At 46.6% G+C, this 21215-nt stretch overlaps 1 long non-coding RNA gene across 2 annotated transcripts in view; it reads right to left on the reverse strand.

The window, feature by feature from the left end:
• Positions 1 to 4878: 4878 nt before the first annotated feature.
• The window catches only part of LOC133141132 (uncharacterized), a 57635-nt gene continuing 41298 nt past the window's right edge, over positions 4879 to 21215 (reverse strand). For both annotated transcript variants that reach the window (XR_009710053.1, XR_009710052.1), the window contains exons 3-4: positions 9478 to 9551; positions 4879 to 5258 (exon numbers count right to left, since the gene is read on the reverse strand). This is a non-coding gene — a long non-coding RNA (uncharacterized LOC133141132). The remainder of the gene's footprint in view (positions 5259 to 9477; positions 9552 to 21215) is intronic.

Genomic DNA, 21215 nt, shown 5'->3' on the forward strand with positions numbered 1-21215 from the left:
TTTTAGTAACCCTTCTCGGACTAAAACATGGGGAGGGAAATTAAAATGGCGTGCATGCACAATTTTGCGCCGTGCTCTCGTATGCATTTCTGTTCGTTATGAGTGATGCCGGCGCTGAGGGTCACGTGATCAGCCAGGCGAAGGCCGGCGGACAAGCACACGGAAACATTCCACAGGGGAGACATTCCGACTCGCCTCCCACCTCCGACGCTCCGAGACGCTCTCCTCCGGCCCACGCTCCCGGCCTTCGATGAGGACCGGGATCGCTTTCTGCCGGAATCTCAGCCGGGATCACTGCCAATTCAGCAGCACAACCTCGCTCTGCGTTCAAGGATCATCGAGAGCTCGTGCCTGCGCTGCTGCGCTGTTCGTTGTGCACTGCTGAATGGTCTGAAGGACATTTCCATTCACTGTTATTTCTAGAATAATCTAGGACAGGTCATGGTAATCAAAACAAACATCAGCTTTTTTTTTTTACTTCTATCTTAAGAAAAATCGCTCAGTAGCCCAAGACATTGATGAGTCCCGGGGCAGCGTGAAATAAAGAGATCAATAACTTAAAGCACTGCCACATACTTCACCGCATTTAGCATGCCCAAAACATACTTCATGTGTTACAGATTTGATATTTCTGCAATGTGCTTTCAGAGCTCAGGAATGTGTGGTTTGACTTCCGATGAACCGAGCGCGTACGTGTAACCCAGCCATGCGCGCCTGCTTCAATACTTTCACTCTGCGAATAAATAAATAAATAAAGTTCGCTCCCGCTCTTCCAGATGGCACGGTGAGGAAAACAAAAAGACCATCCTTAACCATCCTCCAGGAAGTGAAGCCCCCTCTCCATGGTGCTGTACCTCAAGCCTCCTTTAAACCAAAGCACTTACACGCACGCTGCACTTCTTTACTTCCTGCTTAGACTTTTTTTTTTTCGCGGTTATCTGCAGCGCGTTTCTGGGAGGACTCATGAAAGCGCACCCCCCCCCCATTTTTCTTCTTCTGGAGTTTTCACACTTTGGGAGAGTTGCTCAGTATCTCGCCGTCCGCTGGGAGCACGGGGCCCGGCGGTTTTTTTTTCACTTCTCCGCACTCGTTTCCAATAAAACAAGATAACAAAAAAAAAATCCTGCTATCTTAAGATAAAGCTGGAATACAGCACTTTCTTAAAACTGGGTGAAGTGTAATAGAGTTAAGAAGTGAGATACCCTTACCTCCTGCAGTCAAGGTCATACGTGTTGGCCTAAGAGGGGCTTTTTTATTCACGTGTCAGCAACAGAAAACTTGCATTTATTTTGTGGCCTGTTTATAGTGGATCAATCCTAAGTGATTTCGGTGAAAAGACAGTGCTTTCAGGGGCGACCTGCGCTCTCCGCTCCAATTGAATTGTGCCTGAAAGCTGCGGTGGAAAACCTGGTAACTTCCAGTAAGGATCCTCTTTAAACCGGTGATCCATAACTTTAATTGTTCAACAAATCTTCCATCAGTCAACAAAGATATTCTGTGTGATTCTTCAATGCAGCCATTTCCCCCTATTGTCTATGCTGGAACATTTAAAAAGGCAAATTCTTTTTTTATTTTATTTTAATTACAGAACATTCTAGACAAAAACATCTCTTAAGCAAATGTTTGTTACTAATTGCTTCCTTAGCTAGATTCTGTTTGCTCTTGTTTGCGCTTCTTTTAGGCATGTATTTGTGAGCTTCAACTGTATATTTTATTGTACGTTTTTCATGTTGCTTTCATTACATTACATGTCATTTGGCTGACACTTTTATTCATAGTGACTTACAGTTGATTAGACTAAGCAGGAGACAATCCTCCCCTGGATGCAGGCTGTGCGGATCTTAATGTGGCTATGCTGGGGATCGAACCACTGACCTTGCGGTCATGTGCCTCAACCATGTGCCCTGTCGTGTTGCTTGTAACACTGTATTGCTGCTATCTTGGCCAAGGTTCCCTCAAAAAAGAGATCTTGCAATCGCAATGGGAATCACCTTGTTAAATGAAAGTTAAATAAATAAAGTTTATCAAGTGGTTTTCATTGGATGCTTGTTAACAGGTCTGTCACAGTTTTGTCTGTTGTAGCTAATAATGCCGTTGGCTGTAACATTGAGGTGTGCCTATACAGTATTTTAGACCTAACCTATTCAAGTCACAGACTTGCCCTTGATTTAACCTGATAACTTTTACTATGCAACATGAGGAAAAATGTGGATTCACCAAAAAAAAACTGCTTGAGTTAGTGATTCTGTCATTCTGTCAGAGTACTCTTTCCAGTGAATGTGTGTTTCATTGATCAAAAACATCACACACATGCATGTGCAAGCACACATACAAAGTATTTTTTGGGCATTTCACTGAAACACTCGAAGATATACAGTGCACACGCATGCATACATACATTATGTTTATGTTCAACCCAGAAACAGGCACACACATAAACAGACCCACACACACAAACACACACACACACACACTCACACCCGCTCACACATACACACACGCACATGTGCTAACACACACACACACACACACACACATGCACACCCAATCACACTCACACCTGCTCACACATACACACACACACACACACATGCACACCCACTCTCACACACACACACACACACACACACACATCAACATGCACTCACACACCCACCCACACACACACTCAGAGCCTCAGTTGAACACACTGACTGCACTTCCAGGTAAGAGTCCGCACATCTTAGGTGTACAGTTGAGTCCTCACATCTTAGGTGTACAGTTGAGTCCTCACATTGTAGGTGTACAGTCGAGTCCTCACATTGTAGGTGTACAGTTGAGTCCTCACGTTGTAGGTGTACAGTTGAGTCCTCACAGCGTAAGTGTACAGTCAAATCCTCAGTGTAGGTGTACAGTCAAGTCCTCAGTGTAGGTGTACAGTCGAGTCCTCACATTGTAGGTGTACAGTCAACTCCTCACATTGTAGGTGTACAGTCGAGTCCTCACAGCGTAAGTGTACAGTCGAGTCCTCACAGTGTAGGTGTACAGTCGAGTCCCCAGGCTGTTGTACTTTTCCCTTTAGGCTTATCACCCTCCTGGGAACCGGGCCCTCCTGAGCCATAAGCTGATGTATGAAGGAGACAAAGACCCAGTTTTTCCCCATCCCTCAGTCACATGACTCATAAGATCATAGGTGCACCACACAATACCTATTATTGTCTCCAGGTGTGCCAGATATGTGTGTGTGCGTGCGTGTGTGTGTGTCCGTGTGTGTGTGTCCTCTTTACGGTGTATATAAATGTGAGATCTGCACCAAAATCTGCTGCTTTAAACTTAATGTGCAAGATGAAACTATCGAATCATCAGTCCTCATCAGTTCAATATGATGTCCCAAGGGAAAAATGCTTATACTGTATGTCCATTTTTGTATTGTCCCGTGTAGGAAATATACAGTTGACATTGGACTGAATTAAGAATATTAAATCCAGTATTTCTTTTTTAACAAGGTCCTTGAATGATGGCCTCCCGGTGCAGAAAGTGCTGTGTGAGACGCTTATGTAAGGAAGGTTACAGAAGATCAGAGAGTCCTCAGTGGCTGACATCGTGCTCCACGATCATCGGGGTGGGGGGTGGGGGGGAGGGGGCGGTGGAGCAGAGCACAGGTTTAGCCCAAAGCCCCTGATCTCTCCCTGTCCTTATAGAAGATACTGACCAGCGGCGGATCCGATTTGACAGCACGATACACCCTGATTCGCTGTGGTAGCCAGGGGAACATGGCCAAAATCGGGGAGCGGGGGCGGGGTGGTGTGAATTGGGTCATCCCTCATCATAGTTACCCAGGCACGGCGCACACGATACGCGCCAATTAACAGAACGGGCGGTGGAAAAAAGTGATGACGGGAGAATAGAAGGGTAGGTGGAGGTGGAGGTGTGTGTGGGGGGTGGGGGGGGGGGGGGAGCCTTAGATCTGACATCAGAGAGAATGGGTTCGACAGACAGGGGGAGAGAGCCACAGACGCACTGTGGGCTGCGGGTGTGAACTTCAGATCACCCTCAAAGCAGAACAGAGGTAGGGATGAGGAGAGACAATGAGACAGGAGGGGATCACGCTGCTAAGGGTGCTGGTTAGGAGAGAGCATATTAAAGGTACACGGGGCCTCCACCTGTTTTCAGTCAGGCACTGTGGGGGCAGCCGGGTCGTCCTGATTAGCGAGGCGGCGTTAGCATTTACAGCGCGGCAAGGACATCCTTCATTCGCTTTCCTTTTAAACTGCCACGTTGATTTCTCGGTGACTTTGTACGGTCTCGTTTTTTAACACATATATTCTTAGCAGCAATTTGAGCATTATCCTAATGACAGGCATTTTAATTGAGTGCATTTGAACCCGCGGTGAGCGATCGATAGCAAAGGGCACAGAACTAGAACCAGAATCTGCTCTCGATTCATTTCCCTGAACAAGCCTTTGATCATTTTGAATAAAGATGAAGCGTGACAGTTTAAAGAAGGGCAACCTGCTAGCAGTTAGCAGCCAATTAGTACTCAGTGTCATATTAACTCTCAGCTCCTTTGTGTATTAGGAATATTGTAAAATGTAAAAATCACAGAGAATATTAAGCAATGAAAACCATACTTTGATATATTTGATGATAACATGCTATATAAGGCTAAATTATAAAATTAAAATAATGTTAACGTATTTAATCATCAAGAAGCACCATTTTTACTATTGGAGATTTGACATCCCAGCAGTTTTGTTCCCAGCGGCTGTACTGTATGTTTCCATTCATCAGTGGAATACAGTTCTGATAGAGCTAACATCACTCTGCACATGCACATGGAGTTCAGTTCAACAGAGCTTGCAAGGAGGAAAACACAACAAAGTGCACCCACACAATGCATCATTTTGGTAACAAAAATATATTTTATTGAAATAATCATCCATTCATAAAAAATAAGATACAAAAATAAGCACTTAAAATTCACAACACAATCATTGATATACCAACTATAAGGGCAGAAACATACACAGACCCGTGAAAAGTGTAAATGGTGAATAATAATTTATCGCATTTCTTACTGAGAGAGGGAGACTAACTCAGGTGTCACGTGATCAGTTTAATCTGGTGAAAGATGATGAGAAGTTACAGACAGAGCTCGTTACACTGAGTTAAGGGGGTGGGGCGGCGTGAACCTGACTCTCACTTTTCTTCAGGAGAACAATGCTGTCATCCGTCACATCCCTTTCCTTTGTGCCCTCGTGCCTCCGGGGGACCGGCATCTGAAGGGAAGACGAGACGCGCATTGAGAGAGCTGAAATGTAGACACACAGCGACTCACAGATACCATTGTGCAAAAACCCAGAGTTTACAAACTTACATGTCAGCTCAAAGGTTAGCGGGTTCAGAATGAAATCTCTTTCCGAAGGGTTATTTCCAACGCTGCGTCTACACGCTTTATAGCGCCGGGCTACGGACTGCAAGCCTGCAGTTAACTGCAAGGTCATTCGCTGTTATATATGTGTTATGGAATGTATAAGGTGTGAGTAACCCAGAATAAGGGTGCCCGCTATGCTAATAATGAACTATACACACTAGTCCCAGTATTAATAGCAGAAATAATAATGAACTAAAATGATCCTCGTATTTTACCGGTCGAGTGAACGTAAACACGAACCGAATGAAAACCGACGGCCTTTTTCGCGGTTGTCACGAGAGTTTGAAACGTCCGCGGTGGCGTAAGAACAGAGGACACAACAATGGCCGGCGCGGGGAAGGAACCTGCGGGTTTTCGCACCGCGCTTTTGTCCCGGCCTCCGCGCCCTTCTCACATGTATTTTCTTACATGATACTCCTCTAACCCGACAAGACCTTTCATTTTGCGCACACTGCCCAGGCCTGGGAGTGTCTGTGCATTACAGCAACTTATTATTTTCCAGTAGGCTGCAAGGCAGGGGACGCTTTATCAGATCTCACTTTTTTTCTTCAAACAAGGTACTATGGTATTACATTTCCTGAAACCATAGAGGCTGCTGACAAGAAAGCGGGGTTTTACTCCGGTTGTTCTGTGGGAAACTAAGAGTACGCATATACGGTATCTTGGCCTGGGCAATGATCTCTGGAGTTTTATCCCCGTTGAAGCAGCGCAGAATGAATACGAGTCAGGGTTTAGTTTGCTTCACAATGGGAGAGTGACATCAAATACAGTTTGCTGTAGATTACCCGTCTGCACTTCAGTTCTTATGTGCGCGCCAAAGTTTCCCAAAGAATCACATTTTATTACGATACATGTACTCCGTCTTGATTTATTTCGCGGTTGCTATCGAGCATGAGTTATGAGAAAAACACTTTGTGTGGTTTCAGACACCGGTCGCTGGATCATTATTAAAGTCTGCCCTGTCTGGACTATGCCCAGTACCTACTCTGATATGCCATAGCAGGCCACTGAAAGTTTCATTCGGAAACACTGGGGTCTATCTGTGCGACAATCATGATAATATAATATCATCATATAATCACAAAGTCGACCAGAAAACGAAGGGCTACTCATCCTGGGGCACTGTGACTGCTCAAAAAGACAGCAGTAAGTCTATATAGCCACCTTAGCGGCTAAGACCCTCCAGACTTGGGGAAGTGGTCAATGCAGCACAACACTGTGATGATGCTACGCCTGCACCACTACAGCTAGTGCTGGTCCAAACCCTTCTTTCATACAGTCACTTGATAATTCCATGCCATCATAATGGGAATGTAAGGTCAGCTCACACCTTCAAGAGTGTCGAATACTGACTAGTACAGGCATGCTAAAAGAGCAGGGCCTCGATGACGCAGATTTTTATTTGAATATGGAACAGAGGCCCTGTAGCAATGCTCTCAGAGGAAGGTCAATCATGACTCATCACTTCCCATGGTGATAGGCAAACAGGTAGCGATGCACATAGCTGAACTTAAGGTCACTGGGTCTTTGGGAATTGACTGTGGAAGGCACCAGTTTGGCTTGTTTGGCTTGGGTGGTTATGTATGTATTTATTTATTAAAAATGTGGAGGAGAGGTGGTTGAATGGCAGTGATTGGTATGTGCAAGTGGCTTTATATTAAATTAATCTCACCCCAACATTCCAACTAAACCATAGAATGCGTTACTGGCCTTTCTAGTGGGCCCTTTGTGTAGATTCGGAGAGGGCCTTAATAATACGGTATTTAATTGCACATTGTAATAAATAAAGTCTTCCATGCAAGCTTATGCCACTAGTGAAGGAGGCCTGCCCCACACTTGCATTAGAATTTAGCTTGAGGGCTTTAAACAGCGAATGTTTTTAGCATGCAGAACATGCACTGGATTAGGCATTTCCCGATTGCTTTATGCTTGGGGAATAGTGGTAGTGTATCTCCAACTTCCTGTTGTCCGTGATGACTTCATCTTTGAGTCTGAGAACAGCATATTTGTACTTCTTTTGAAATTCAGCTGGTGTGCGTTTTTTTGTTGTTGTACAATTTGCCATTTCATATTTATTTCTAATTTCTTAAAATATTGCCTAGGTAAAGACACCTAAATCTTCTTATAGCGCCTCGTAATCTTCATATTTGTGCAATGTTTGTGGGACTATGGCACAATATGACATATTTGGAAATAACTTTACACAATTGCAAAAATCCACACAATATAACTAATTCAATGCAGTACTGCTTTCTGATGTGATGACTCGACATTTCCAGTGTATTTCACTGTTTGAAAAACATATGTAATGTGCAATATAAGCAAGTCTCATTATTGTCGGTTTTAACCACCGATTTCCCAAAAGAATTCTCAGACTGTTGGGATTAAACAGATTTTCACCCAGATTTTTGATAAAATTCAGAAATTTAAAAATCAAAAACTCTGGAAATCATGAGCCTTAAATATAAGGAAGCACCACCCTCTTTTATCACTGAGACAAGGTTGCCAAGCAACATGGAGAGTTTGGAGAGATCAGCAGATAGAAACTTTTAGTCTGCCGATAAGCAAAGGCTCCACACAACAACAAGAAGCTAAACTAGAGGAAGGGTTACTGTATTCAGCTTGTGTCAGTAGTTCTGCGGTTTGAATCCCGAAGGGAGCTGGTGCAGTTGTACCCTTGTGTAAGTTACTCCACCGCAATTACCCTGGAGTAAAACACAGCTGTGTTCACAGGTTTCAAATTGCGGTCTTCCATCGGTCATTGTTGTGAACGGAGGGGGGGGGGGGGGGGGGGTCGAGAATCCCCAAAGTGAAGTCTGGCTCTCAGTACTAAAGCTAAACTGAACTGAAGCACACTGAACTGACGCATAAAACCTTTAAAAAATTCATGACCCCCCCCGCCCCCCCAACCCCCACCCAAATCGCGCATTCCACGCTTACATCGCTACACGGAGGAGAGAGCCTCTGAAGATTGCCTTCTTATAGCGCTTTTGCGTTACTGGGAGGACAGGTGGGGTGCGGGGGGGAGGTGCGTGAACGCGGTAGGTTCGCTGGGAGATGCGTGTGGGAGCGAACGTGGTGGAAAATGCACAACAGACCCGTACACAGTCCTGTGTGTGGCTGCAATACCAGCTTTGCCACTCACATTTAATTCTGTTGCATCCACCATACTGTCACCCGGAATAAATAATGTATGGTCTGTTTTTTTTCTGGAACGCAGAAAGAGAAAGCTTAATGTTTAATGTTTAATGGCCGCCCTTCAAGTGGAGGATTCCGTGGCTCTGACAATGGCTGTATGCGGGGAAGTCAAACGGATTAGAACCAGGACGCGGCTCATTTTCGTTGTTAATAATTCCTCGCTTGAATGTTCAGTTTGACCGTGAACATTTTCTGCCCGTTCTTCTTCGTTATTCACCCATTCGAAACACCCAGTCATCAGTATAGTTCCCTCCTCTCACTGTGTCAGTTCAGAACCTCATCGACCAGCATGAACTTCCCGTGAAATGGGCTTCCTTTCACCGTGTCAGCTGACTGCGTGGCACAGCCATCATCCTGAGGGACAGTGAAGCGTGTGCAGAGGATGGAGGCAGGCCACAGGCACACAGTCGACCGGAGGCTGATCTTTACATGGTGCTGCATGCATTAACTGCACACGCAAACTGATTGACCTCGGTTAAAATGGAGTCTTCTCTTCTCATCTTTCCCACTGGACCCTGAGATCTACTTGTTAATCACTCAGTAAGCAATCAATCAATCAATCAAACCAAATCGAATATATACAGTGATAAACAAAAGATGGTCAGTCCTCTGGTGGATAGCTTTCATCCAGTGTCACAAACAGGCTTCAAGTCCTGCTTAATGAACGGCTGGCACAGACCATTGGATTCTGGGAAATGTAGTTCAATTTTGTCACATATAATTGGAAAACCACAGGCGAGCGGAAAAGAAAGGCTTTGGGCAGAGTGTCAACAAAGCCACACTTTCCAGGCGCTCCCCCTCCCTCTGCCAGTCCCAGCGTCTGTGTGCGAGCGAGAACATCATTAGGTGCTTAACACTTCATTCACCTTAACGAACGGCCATGTCCTCCTTCCCCGCAAGTTCAGCCCTCAGCTGCGTTCTCTCCTCCGTCTCCTCTTTCCTGGAATAAAACACAATAATTGCGGATTAAATCGTGTCAGGGGCGAGAAGGGATTGTGTTTCGTTGAGAAACTTCCATGTGACAGACTGGATCAGGCAATGGCTGGCTGTGTGACCTTGGGCAAATGACTTGACCTACTTTATGCCTTATTCCATCGCCTCAGAAAACACACACACCCACACACACACACACACACACACACACACGCACATACACACACAGGCACACGTCCACACACACGCACAACAATCACGATGTACGGAAGATCGCACCAGGAATGTGACCGGACAGAAAAACAGCCAAAAAAACCTGTTTATCTCCACCCCTCCCCCATCTCCTCCCATTCCACGTACAGCGAAAGAGTTTCAGCTCCAGTAAATTATTTACCCATTCCTCCATTTGCCCCCGTAATCCTTGAGAGAAATCCTGCCTCTTTCCTGCATCAAAAATATATACCCCAGCAAGCCGACCGAGGCGCGCGCTGAGGGGGGTAAACCTGGACGGTATCGCCGTTCTCGGTGGGGCCGGATTCGTTGGAGCTAGTTACATCATCAATTAGTGACCTTGGAGAGCGGTGACCGCCCAGCCCTGACGTGGTTTTCGTCAGGGAGACATGGGAAAAGGCTGGGGTGGTCCGGCCTGGCTTTACCTTTGTTGACTTGTGACCTATTTCCAATTCCACAGAGAATATAGAGCTCTGTGTGTGGGGTTCATATACTGTAGGCGTGTAGGCAGGGTAATGTACAGGAGCAGCTGCATAAAGTGAGTCATTTGGGTGATGCTGGCACAGAGCAGTGTTAGAACAAGCAGCAATGGTATTGAACATAAAGATTAATATATCTTTGCCCTGGTTATCATCTGTCTCTCTTACTCTCTCTCTCTCTCTCTCTCTCATACATACACACACGCACATACACACACACACACACACACTTCCCTTTCCTTCGGCGTGTATGCAGTTGACTGATGCGTAATCTAATTGCCCCTGTAGCACTGACATGAGTCAGAAGAGAAACAGCCTCTTATTTATCTTACAAAATAGGCAACGACACCCTGACGCTTTTTGAGGTCACCCCACAACATATTTCAGACCCCACCCATTGTAAGAGCTCGAGTCACACCATTCCTGACCCACACTGACTCTCCCTTCAACTGAACTGCCACACAACCTCATTCTGTAGACTCAAAAACTGGCCGTATTGAACGCTCAGGTGAGCTAGCATGCTAGCGAGCTAACAATAGACATGAGACACCATGGTGTGGAGTCTTTCAGCATTTGATTTTAGCATGGAACTTCATCTCCCTTTGCAACCACTGATCATCTCCTTTTGTTCGATTGCACTGATTGGCCCTCCTAATCAGTAGCTAGCAGCATACGGAAGGGCCATATTTGTGCACACTTCACATAAATACAATAAAAATTGTCAAATAAATTGTGAAATTAAAACAATATGGTCTGGTCGTACAGACACAGATTAAGCACAGTCCTGGACTATACTGAGCGTGGTATGGGAAATCTCCAATTGAAATAAAATTTTGATAAAATAGAATAGTCCAGGGCTAGGCTTAATCTGTGTTTGTGAAACTGACCCAATAAATAATAAAAATAAATTTTTGGGGGGGAATATAACAAAATGAAATAAATGTGGGAATTAATAAAACAAGAAACGAGGTAGATCCACCCCCCCCCCCCCCACCCCCCCGGAGGAGAGAGGAGGAGAGAGGAGGAGAGGGAGGCCTGCGTCTCCGTCTCCTCCTTTCATCCCTGCCTCCTCTGGGCCCGGCGCGGGGTGTAAATGCCATGCATAGCGTACGGAGTAATTAGGGAACACGCCGTGATCCTGATGAGGGGTTTTCCCCCTTTTTTACAGAAGAAAGGGAATGTTTAATCGCGCCTTCGCCAACTGGGGAGGGAAAAAAGTGCAACTGGAAACCACCTGGGATCCGGGCTTTTCATTTCTTTTGTGCAACTTCTGATCTTTTTTTCAATCTCTCATTTCAAAACCTGATCCCTAATTAGCTTCATTTGTATATTACACGCGGAACAATCATTTGTATTGTATAATTTTGCTTTTGAAAGAGAATATTCAGATTTGGCGACAAATATCTATGATTAGCCTCAGGGCAAGATACAAAGACAAAAGGCAGTAACCTTTTATTTCTACCAAGTGGCAAATATATCAGCTCATACATCAAACGGGGGGTGAAGACTGAACTATAGAGAGAAATGAGAGCATCATTCTGACAATGAAATGGTTAAACACACAGCATTCATGGGGAATTTAAATAAGCCAGGCAGTACCACACTAAACCATTAAAAAAATCAACAAAATGCCAAATGCACTATGCCCGGGGCAATGCTTGTGTTCAAAATGATTGCTATATCCTGCATATCCACAGATAAACGTGTGTGTGTGTGTGTGCGTGTGTGTGTGCATGCATGTTCAAGTGTGTGTGTGTGTGCGGCTGCATGTTCGCGTGTGTGCCTGCATGTTCGCGTGTGTGTACATGTGTGTGTGCGTGTGTTTGAGTGTGTGTGTGCGTATATGTGTGTGTGAGTGTGTGTGTGTGCCTGCATGTTCGCGTGTATGTGTGTGTGTGTACGTGTGTGTGTGTGAGAGTGTGTGTATATGTATGTGTGTGTGTGTGTGTGTGTACATGTGTGTGTGTGTGTGTGCGTGCGTGTGAGTGGGTGTATATGTATGTGTGCGTGCTTGTGTGAGTGTGTATGTACATGTATGTGTGTGTGCGTGTGTGTGAGTGTGTGTGTGTGTGCGTATATGTGTGTGTGAGTGTGTGTGTGTGTGTGTGTACATGTATGTGTGTGTGTGTGTGCGTGTGAGTGTGTGTGTACATGTATGTGTGTGTGTGTGTGTGTGTGTGTCATTTGCATTTGCTCTCTCTGTCTTCCTCCCTCTGTCCCTTCGGTTGCCCTTGGCATTGTAGATTTGGTATATCCTGGGCATGTTGAGTGTTGTCATGGATACCCATAGACACCCATCAGCAGTGAGAGACTGAAGCTAGCAGCGCTGACACTTAGCCTCCTGGCCTTCGCCAACTGGACAAGACACGCTATGACATCACTGCAGCCACACATCAACTACAATCTGACTGCCTGCACACTGTGGTCGCTCCAGTAACACATCGACCAGAACCTGACCGCCTGGACAAAAGACTCAACGACAGCACCAGTAACTCAGCCACGCATCGACCAGAACCTGCCCCCGGTTAACTACATGTAAATCCACATCCCTATCTTTAGCCCACATAAAGGATAGTGCAGTGTAGTGTTAATGTGCTCGCTGACACATTAACATGCAATGACCGAACTCAGGAAAGACGCATTTATCACGGTGGAGGGAAAAAAACAAATCAAATGGCATACAAAGCAAAAGTGAGTGAGTTGAGTGTCCCTTTGTTCGGTGGGTGCGAAGGCATTCATTTATTAGCATTACTGTACCTCAAGCTTCAAGGACTTGAGTGTGTGTGTGTGTGTGACAGAGTGAGAGAAAATATTTCTGTGTATGTACATGTGCGTATGCACATGTGTGTATGTGCCTGTGTGCGTGTATACGTGCGTGTTTGTGCATGTATGTGCGTGTGCATGGTTGTGTGAGTGTGTGTGCACGCCCGCACGTGTGTGCGTGAGATCTACAGTCACTTTAAGCCACTCAGACGCCCCCAATATGCCCGCGGTTCATTAAAAAATATCCTTTTCATTAGCCATTATTAATTATTTACCAGCACGCTCCTTCAAACCACCAAAGCCTCTAAATACACTCTGTGACAGCCCTCCGGCATATTGCTTCTGACAAGCAGATGTGTGTGCCTGCTTGTGTGTGTGTACAGACCAGCGTGTGTGTATGTGTTTCGATATGTACTCTATCACTCATTCCAACATGGCTTAGTATTTATGACATGAATGTACAGTAGCTCTCTGACATTAATAATGCTAACTCAATTAAGGGACAATATCACACTTGAGCGCACACACACATACACATACGCAGGCATACACACATACACATACGCAGGCATACACACACACATACACATACGGAGGAGCACACACACATATATGCGGGAATTTATTACAGTACTAGGTTTAACTTTTCCCTTTCTCCTCATCCGTGATTTGTCTGAACCTCCCTTCCTGTTCTGTGAACACATCCACAAACCGCTCACCCTTGTAGCACCTCCGTGATATACCCACTTAAAGGTCACCAAATAGCGCTTTGATTTGCACTACAGGGGAGCGTTTGCACTTAAATTATCAAAAGAATAATCATAAAAAACACACACACCTCCCAAAACATTACCCAGCCACTATGAATAAATAATTCATTCTTGCAAATAGAAATTGTATATGCACAGCTGTTAAACATTTCAAAAACACAGCTACAAAGTATTCACCAAACAAAATGGTTAAACGCAATGAATAATAATACTATTTTGGGTATACACAGATTTGGAATGAATGTCACATGACATTCACAGCTGTTGGGTATTTTGAATTTAGGTTACGGAAAAAAAAACCCCAATCAAAATACTAATCAACCGTTTTTTTCACTGTCGCGATACAAAATGTGGCAGTTAGCATAGATCCATTACTTACTCTGTATTATTATTTCTGTATCAGCACTGGTGATAGGAATTTTAAAAAGGATGGTCTAACATTAAAAAAAAAATCTATAGCAGATAGCATACATTGCTAAAACAGCAAAATCATTTTTTACTACTGCTACTATGCGCTACATATTACTATTATCATTATTATTACTATTATAATTATAACTATTAATAATAATATTATTAATAAATTAATATTATTATTATGACCACTATTTCTTCATATATATTTGCCTATATTTTTTATAACGGCTGGAACAACTATGAACAAAAATGCTAAAAGACTGAAAATGATTGTTTCCACATTTGTTTTTTAATTAAAGGGTTAACCTTGATGGTCCACTCTCTCGCTCACTCCCTCCCCCTCCCTCTCTCTTCCTTTTACATTTTTCCAAGATGGCCGCCCTCTCAGGATGTGCGCACCCCCAGTAATCCTGCATGATTGTGCCGCTAATTTGATGTGTCAATTACTCGCATGCAAATGAGGCGGCTGCTTCTCCCGTGCCCCGCGGTTCACCGCACAGAGGGCGGCGGTCGCTAATCAAACACGCTAACGGCTCTTATTCATTTCTGTACTGTTGCTGTTCGCAATTTATCTGCAGCTAAAAGCGAAAATGTCAGTCAGCAGAAAAGGCAACGGTAGCAAAAGGAAAACAAAACAAAAATGGCGGCAGAATAAAGGTGATATTTGCATGGCTTTCTCTCGGTGATGTAACGGTAAGCTCATCGGAGGGGAGAGGCACAAACGCTGCTGTGCCCTCCTCCCACTGCTTCTGGGCATCACCGTGCCTTGTGTGTGTGTGTGTGTGTGTGTGTAGTGTGAGACAGTGCGTGGGTGTGCACATGTGTGTGTGTAGGTTGTTCATGACTAGACTGTTTCTCTTAGCGGTATGTTGTGCATGGAAGGCCACAGAACATGGGTGCCTTCTGGAAACATCCGAGGTGGAAAGGGGAAGTGTTCGATGTCCCTGCTAACAGATGAGGCAGTCTCTCTCAGAAGAGTAGGAATGTCTCTGCCTGCTGAAGGCACTGTGAACTTTACATAAAAACCACATATCTGGAAAAAACAGGCAAATCTTCCACTGAATTCTCTGCCCATTGCACCCGACCCGTACATGCCTGTCAGCATCAGATACCATCCCTCTACAGTAGATTGTTACATCCCATCTATACGTCTCTTGGCCTGCTGACGGTTCGCCATAAAAGTGGTTTAACTATAGAGAAAGAGATCCAGTGATGTAGAAACTACAGTCTTTTGGAGGTACATGGTGGGTTGGGACTGATAGCTACCCTACCCAGACAAGAAAACCATCCTAAAGACATCCAGCAGAACTATTTCCCAGCAAAATCAAACTGCAAAGCCAAAGACCAGGAACTGAATCCCCTATGCAAAAATGGAGCAATCCAATCCAAGTCAACAGTCACCAATACATGTGATTGGCTGTCCTTCATCTTGCAGCCAACTGCCAGGATAGTACATTAAACTGCATATTGGAGCCTAATCCCAAGACAGGTGTCTTCCTCTATAGAGAGTAAAATTACAGGATTCAATGCAAGAGCCTGCTACCTGAGACAGTCACACACTGAAAGTCCTTGAGGTGGCTTACCTCACAGGTGAAAGGACACGGTTGGTTTTTGTGTGAATATTACTGCCCATAATGGCGCTTCACCGATTAGTCGGCGCGGGTTTTGACCGACATGCTCCGTCCTGTCGTATTGTGAACGTCGCACGAAATGTTCAGTCCGTGTTCTTATTTTATGCGAAAACAGCCGGTAAAACGGCACTTTCTGGGCCCATAACTGTAGCCGCAGAAGAAAGATACATAAAACCGCGAGCCTCCGTGAATTATTCACTGACATTTATCTGAGAGAGAGGGATAAAAAGTTAGCGTTATACGGCCTGTTAGTGTTTTATTCAAGTCTGCCGCAAAACAGGATTTCTGCGCCCCGTTTGTCACTTGCTGTGTCCCTTCCTTCATATCACAATTTAGCTCATATTGCCTGTGAGCCCCGGTAATCTCATTTAAAGTTTTATAAACAACATATTCCACCAGACGTGTGAACTAGACTTTCTCTAGCCTCGGGGTACGGATTCTTAGTGTTTAAGATGGCCGGCAAGAAACAGGCGCACTGTATCAATGCAACACAATCAGATTACACCACCGATATAAATAAGTACAACATCAGCATTCTGAGAAAAGGGTTATTATGATCTGTCCGGCGCTTTGCTTAGTATATTTTTGCAACGGTTGCATCGAAGACTCGTGCCACCAAAAGGCATTACCACACAATGCCTGTGGATGGCCGATTACGGCTTTCTGGACCGCTCCTGCTGTTGCGGGTGGAAGAGAACGGCTGGTATTTGCTTGTATTTTGTTTACAGCAGCCTTCAGAGCGCTGGCCCTGATGAGATCTCCGGAGATGAAGCCCCGTCAGTCGCTGAAGGAGGTCGAGAACGCGTCGGGTCCGTGTTGTCGGCGTGTGTCGCGCGCGTAGGAGCCGAGAGGCGGATCCTTTTCGCGGCGCCGAACGGGGACGGGTAAACACCCCGCCGCGCGGAGGCGAGGCGACACCGTCCTGTCACCGCGGCGACGCTCCCGCGGGACGCGTTCCCCCGCGCGACGGACAGAGGAGCGCATTGCCCCGCCAGCTCCGTCGCTTTGGGCCCGGCCCCTCCCCCCGCCGTCTCCCGTGTGTCACACCGTTATCCTTCCCCCCCGCAAACCCCGCCGCAGCCGAAAAGCCCCCCCCCAATCCCACGCCCGGATGTTCAGCACGGGGACACGATCCGGGGGTGTCGGAGGGGGGGTGGGGGGTAGAGAGCGACGACGTTAACAAATCCGTGACGGGTCCGGGGAAAGCGATAGAGCAAACATTCCTCCGAATTCCTCCTCCTTTTCTCTTTTTAACAAATTCCCTCCGAATGGGAAGAGATCTCATGAAGCTGTTGCGCTAAAAAAACAAGATCTCGGCGGCAGACGAAAGGCAGAGAGGAATTAGCGCGGGCTTTGTCCCCCTCCAGGGACAATGGGGGGGGGGGGAACTTTCTCAGAAAGGGTGGGGGGGGGGGTTTCGGGGGGTAGTGTTGTGACTGCTTAACACCGTCCTGCTTCAGTGCCCATAAGAAAGTTCACAGCCAGCTATTAATCATTATCCTGCCCCCAAAAAAGAGGGGCAAAGCAGGCTGATGTCATCATCGTTTCAGAGGGAACAACAACCCAGTGGAGGCGGGAACTGAGTGGGGAAAAAAGGGGGGAAAAGAAGAAGAAGAAGAAGAAGAAGAAAAAAACAACCAAACTTTCTGGAGGGAATCCATTTCAATAAATTTACATCCCATTTACTTTCTCTGCCCGACCTCATTCATAACCCCGCTCCCCCCCCCTCTCCTCCCTGCATGGGAATGGTACCCCTGAAATGACACAAAGCGCAGCGTTTTCGGGGGGACCCCCGGTCCTTTATGCGGGCGGACTGACAGCGCTCTCGTCTCATAGCTCCCGCTCTCTTTCAGCCCCGGTGCGGCACAATGAAGCTGTTAGGCGTGACAGTTTGGGCGCAGAATGGCGGCTGTGTGGAGCCGCCGTGGGGAGGCGCGGCCGGCTCAGTTACCGGCAGAAGCCGCGGTGGTCCTCCCAGACGCTCCCGTCGCCGGCGGAAACAATCGCGCTTCAAAAACCGCCGGGAGGCCCCGGGGTGGTCACACCCTAAACCCCCCTCCTACCGCACCGCTCCCCCAGCGGGTCCCGCTCATTCCGCCCCTCACTGCCCGGTCCCGCTACATTTTCGGTGCCCAGGATCACGGTTTGCTTCGGGGTTAGGATTTGAACCGGGATTTTGACCCCACGTTTTAGCGACCAATGTTTTTCTGTTTTAAAATAAATACAGTCACTTGCAACAGGATTCACAAGGCAGATTTGGGCCCGATGTGAAACCACGTGGCTGTTGAGCTGAATATGATGTGCTATGCTGTGTGCGAGTGAGAAGTAGCAGCAGAGAGTGAAATAGTTTCCGTGAATGTTCCCACATTTTTGGTTACTTTTTTAAACAGCATGATGTCAGAACTTTGTAGGCCTTGAAACAAAATTGGATCCATTATAATATACAATCCAGAAAGGCTAACTTGGCCGCCCTTTTCAAGGAGAAATTAAATAAACGACCCAAAAAAGTCTCCAAAGTATGAAAACAATTCCGCTGGGACAAAGGTAGCAGTGCCGTGTGTGTGTGCGTTTCATTTTGTCCCAAAAACAGCGAGGTTTGAGCAGGAGAAGACGCCGTCCCCGGTCCGTAAAGTAATAACAAGACACACTGCAGAGCTCTGGTGGAGCTCAGTGTCTCTGTGGCACACTGCAGAGCTCTGGTGGAGCTCAGTGTCTCTGTGGCACACTGCAGTGCTCTGGTGGAGCTCAGTGTCTCTGTGGCACACTGCAGTGCTCTGGTGGAGCTCAGTGTCTCTGTGGCACACTGCAGTGCTCTGGTGGAGCTCAGTGTCTCTGTGGCTCACTGCAGTGCTCTGGTGGAGCTCAGTGTCACAGTGGCTCACTGCAGTGCTCTGGTGGAGCTCAGTGTCTCTGTGGCTCACTGCAGTGCTCTGGTGGAGCTCAGTGTCTCTGTGGCTCACTGCAGTGCTCTGGTGGAGCTCAGTGTCTCTGTGGCACACTGCAGTGCTCTGCTGGAGCTCAGTGTCTCTGTGGCACACTGCAGAGCTCTGGTGGAGCTCAGTGTCTCTGTGGCTCACTGCAGTGCTCTGCTGGAGCGTTGTCACTGAGTGTGTCTCCCACACACAGCTCTGCCAGGCTGGGACAGACTCATTACAGGGGTATTCTTCAGGACCATTGAGGCTCTAAAGGCCTCCAACAATGGAGCTAATCAGGGCCTCCTGCATGGCCCATGGGCTGAGATCGCCTCTCTCTCAGCCTCATATCACTTCTGCTGTCTCACAGGCCGGTCCACAGCCCCGCTAATGAACAAATATTCACCTTCTATTCACGTTTTAACTCTACCAATGCACCCCCTCGCCACACACATACACACACACACACACACACACACGCACATACACATACACACACACACGCACGTACACACACACATGCACACAAATACACACACGCACACACACACGCACATACATACACACACACACGCACACACACACACACACACCCACCCCCCCCCCCACACACACACACACACGCACATACACACACACATGCACACAAATACACACACACAAACACACACACACACATACACACACACGCACACACACTCACACACACACATACACACACACGCACATACACACACACACAAGCACACACACACACTCACACGCACACACTCACACACACACATACACACACACGCACATAAACACACACACAAGCACACACACACACGCACACACACACGCACATACACACACACACACACACACGCACACACACACACACCCACCCCCCCCCACCCACCCCCACACACGCACATACACACACACATGCACACAAATACACACACACAAACACACACACACACATACACACACACGCACACGCACACACACTCACACACACACACACACATACACACACGCACATACACACACACACACAAGCACACACACACACTCACACGCACACACACACGCACACATGCACATACACACACACACTCACACACATGCACACACACACGCACATACACACACATGCACATACACAGACACACACATGCACACACATTGCCACACACACTTGTAATAACAATATACAACTCTATGTCCCACACACCATCATGATATTGTACCAAACAAGTACCATAATTTGGCAGATGTGAAATAAAAACATGAAACTCTGATGAAAGCACTGATGAATAAGCAGAAGCGTGCTTATGAAGAACGCTGAATGACATAAAGGCTAAAGAACTATATTTCCCAGCATGAGGCATGAGTCACTGCCTCCCAGAATGAGCAAAAGGATTTGAAAGCTGGCTGGAACAGTGTGTGTGTGTGTGTGTGTGTGTGTGTGTGTGAGAGAGAGAGAGAGAGAGAGAGAGAGAGAGAGAGAGAGAGAGAGTGTGTGTGTGCGTGTGTGCGCATGTGCAAGTGTGTTTATAACGTGTATGTGCATATATATATATATATATGGGGGTGAGGTTGGGTGTTTGTATATGTGTGTGTGTGTGTCTGAGTGTGTGTGTATGAGTGTGTACATGGGGGTTGTGTGAGAGAGTGAGTGTGTATATGTGTGTGTATGTTTGTCTGAGGGAGTGAGTGTATGTGTGTGTATAGAGTGTGTGTGAGTGTATGAGTATGTGTGTGTATGAGTGTGTATGAGTGTGTATGTGTGTGTAGGTGTGTGTATGAGTGTGTATGTGCATAGAGTGTGTATAGAGAGTGAGTGTGTATGTGTGTGTATAGAGAGTGAGTGTGTGCAGAGAGTGTGTATCTGTGTGTATGTGTACGTGTGTGTATATGGGGGTTGTGTATAGAGAGTGTGTGTGAGTGTGAGTGTGTTTGAGGGTTGTGTATGTGTGTTTGTATAGAGTGTGTATGTGATTTTATTTGGGGTTTGTGTGAGAGAGTGAGGGTGTATGTGTGTGTGTATGTGTGTGTATAGAGAGTGTGTGTATAGTGTGTGTATGCGTGTGCATAGAGAGTGAGTGTGTATGTGTGTATAGTGTGTGTATGTGTGTGTGTATAGAGAGTGAGTGTGAGTGAGTGTGTATCTGTGTGTATAGAGTGTGTGTATTTGGGGGTCGGGGGCCCTGGCACACAATGGGGCCCCGCCGCACCCCAGCTCCAGCCCTGACCTTGAACCCCACGGCTCCCGTTCCCATGACTCCGTCTGTGCCCGTCCCACTCTGTTCTGTCCCCCGAAACCCAGACAGGCGCCCCTCCCGCCCCCCGCCCCTACCACCCAAGACCAGACCACCCCCAACTGCCTCCCCTCCCCCGCCATGAATCTCCCGCACTAAAGGAGCGCTATGCGTGCCTCATCCTAATCAGCAGCCTGAATGTAGGGGATAAATCTGGGTCAG

This window comes from Conger conger, chromosome 11 (assembly GCF_963514075.1).
Source record: "Conger conger chromosome 11, fConCon1.1, whole genome shotgun sequence".
Classification (NCBI taxonomy): Eukaryota; Metazoa; Chordata; class Actinopteri; order Anguilliformes; family Congridae; genus Conger; species Conger conger.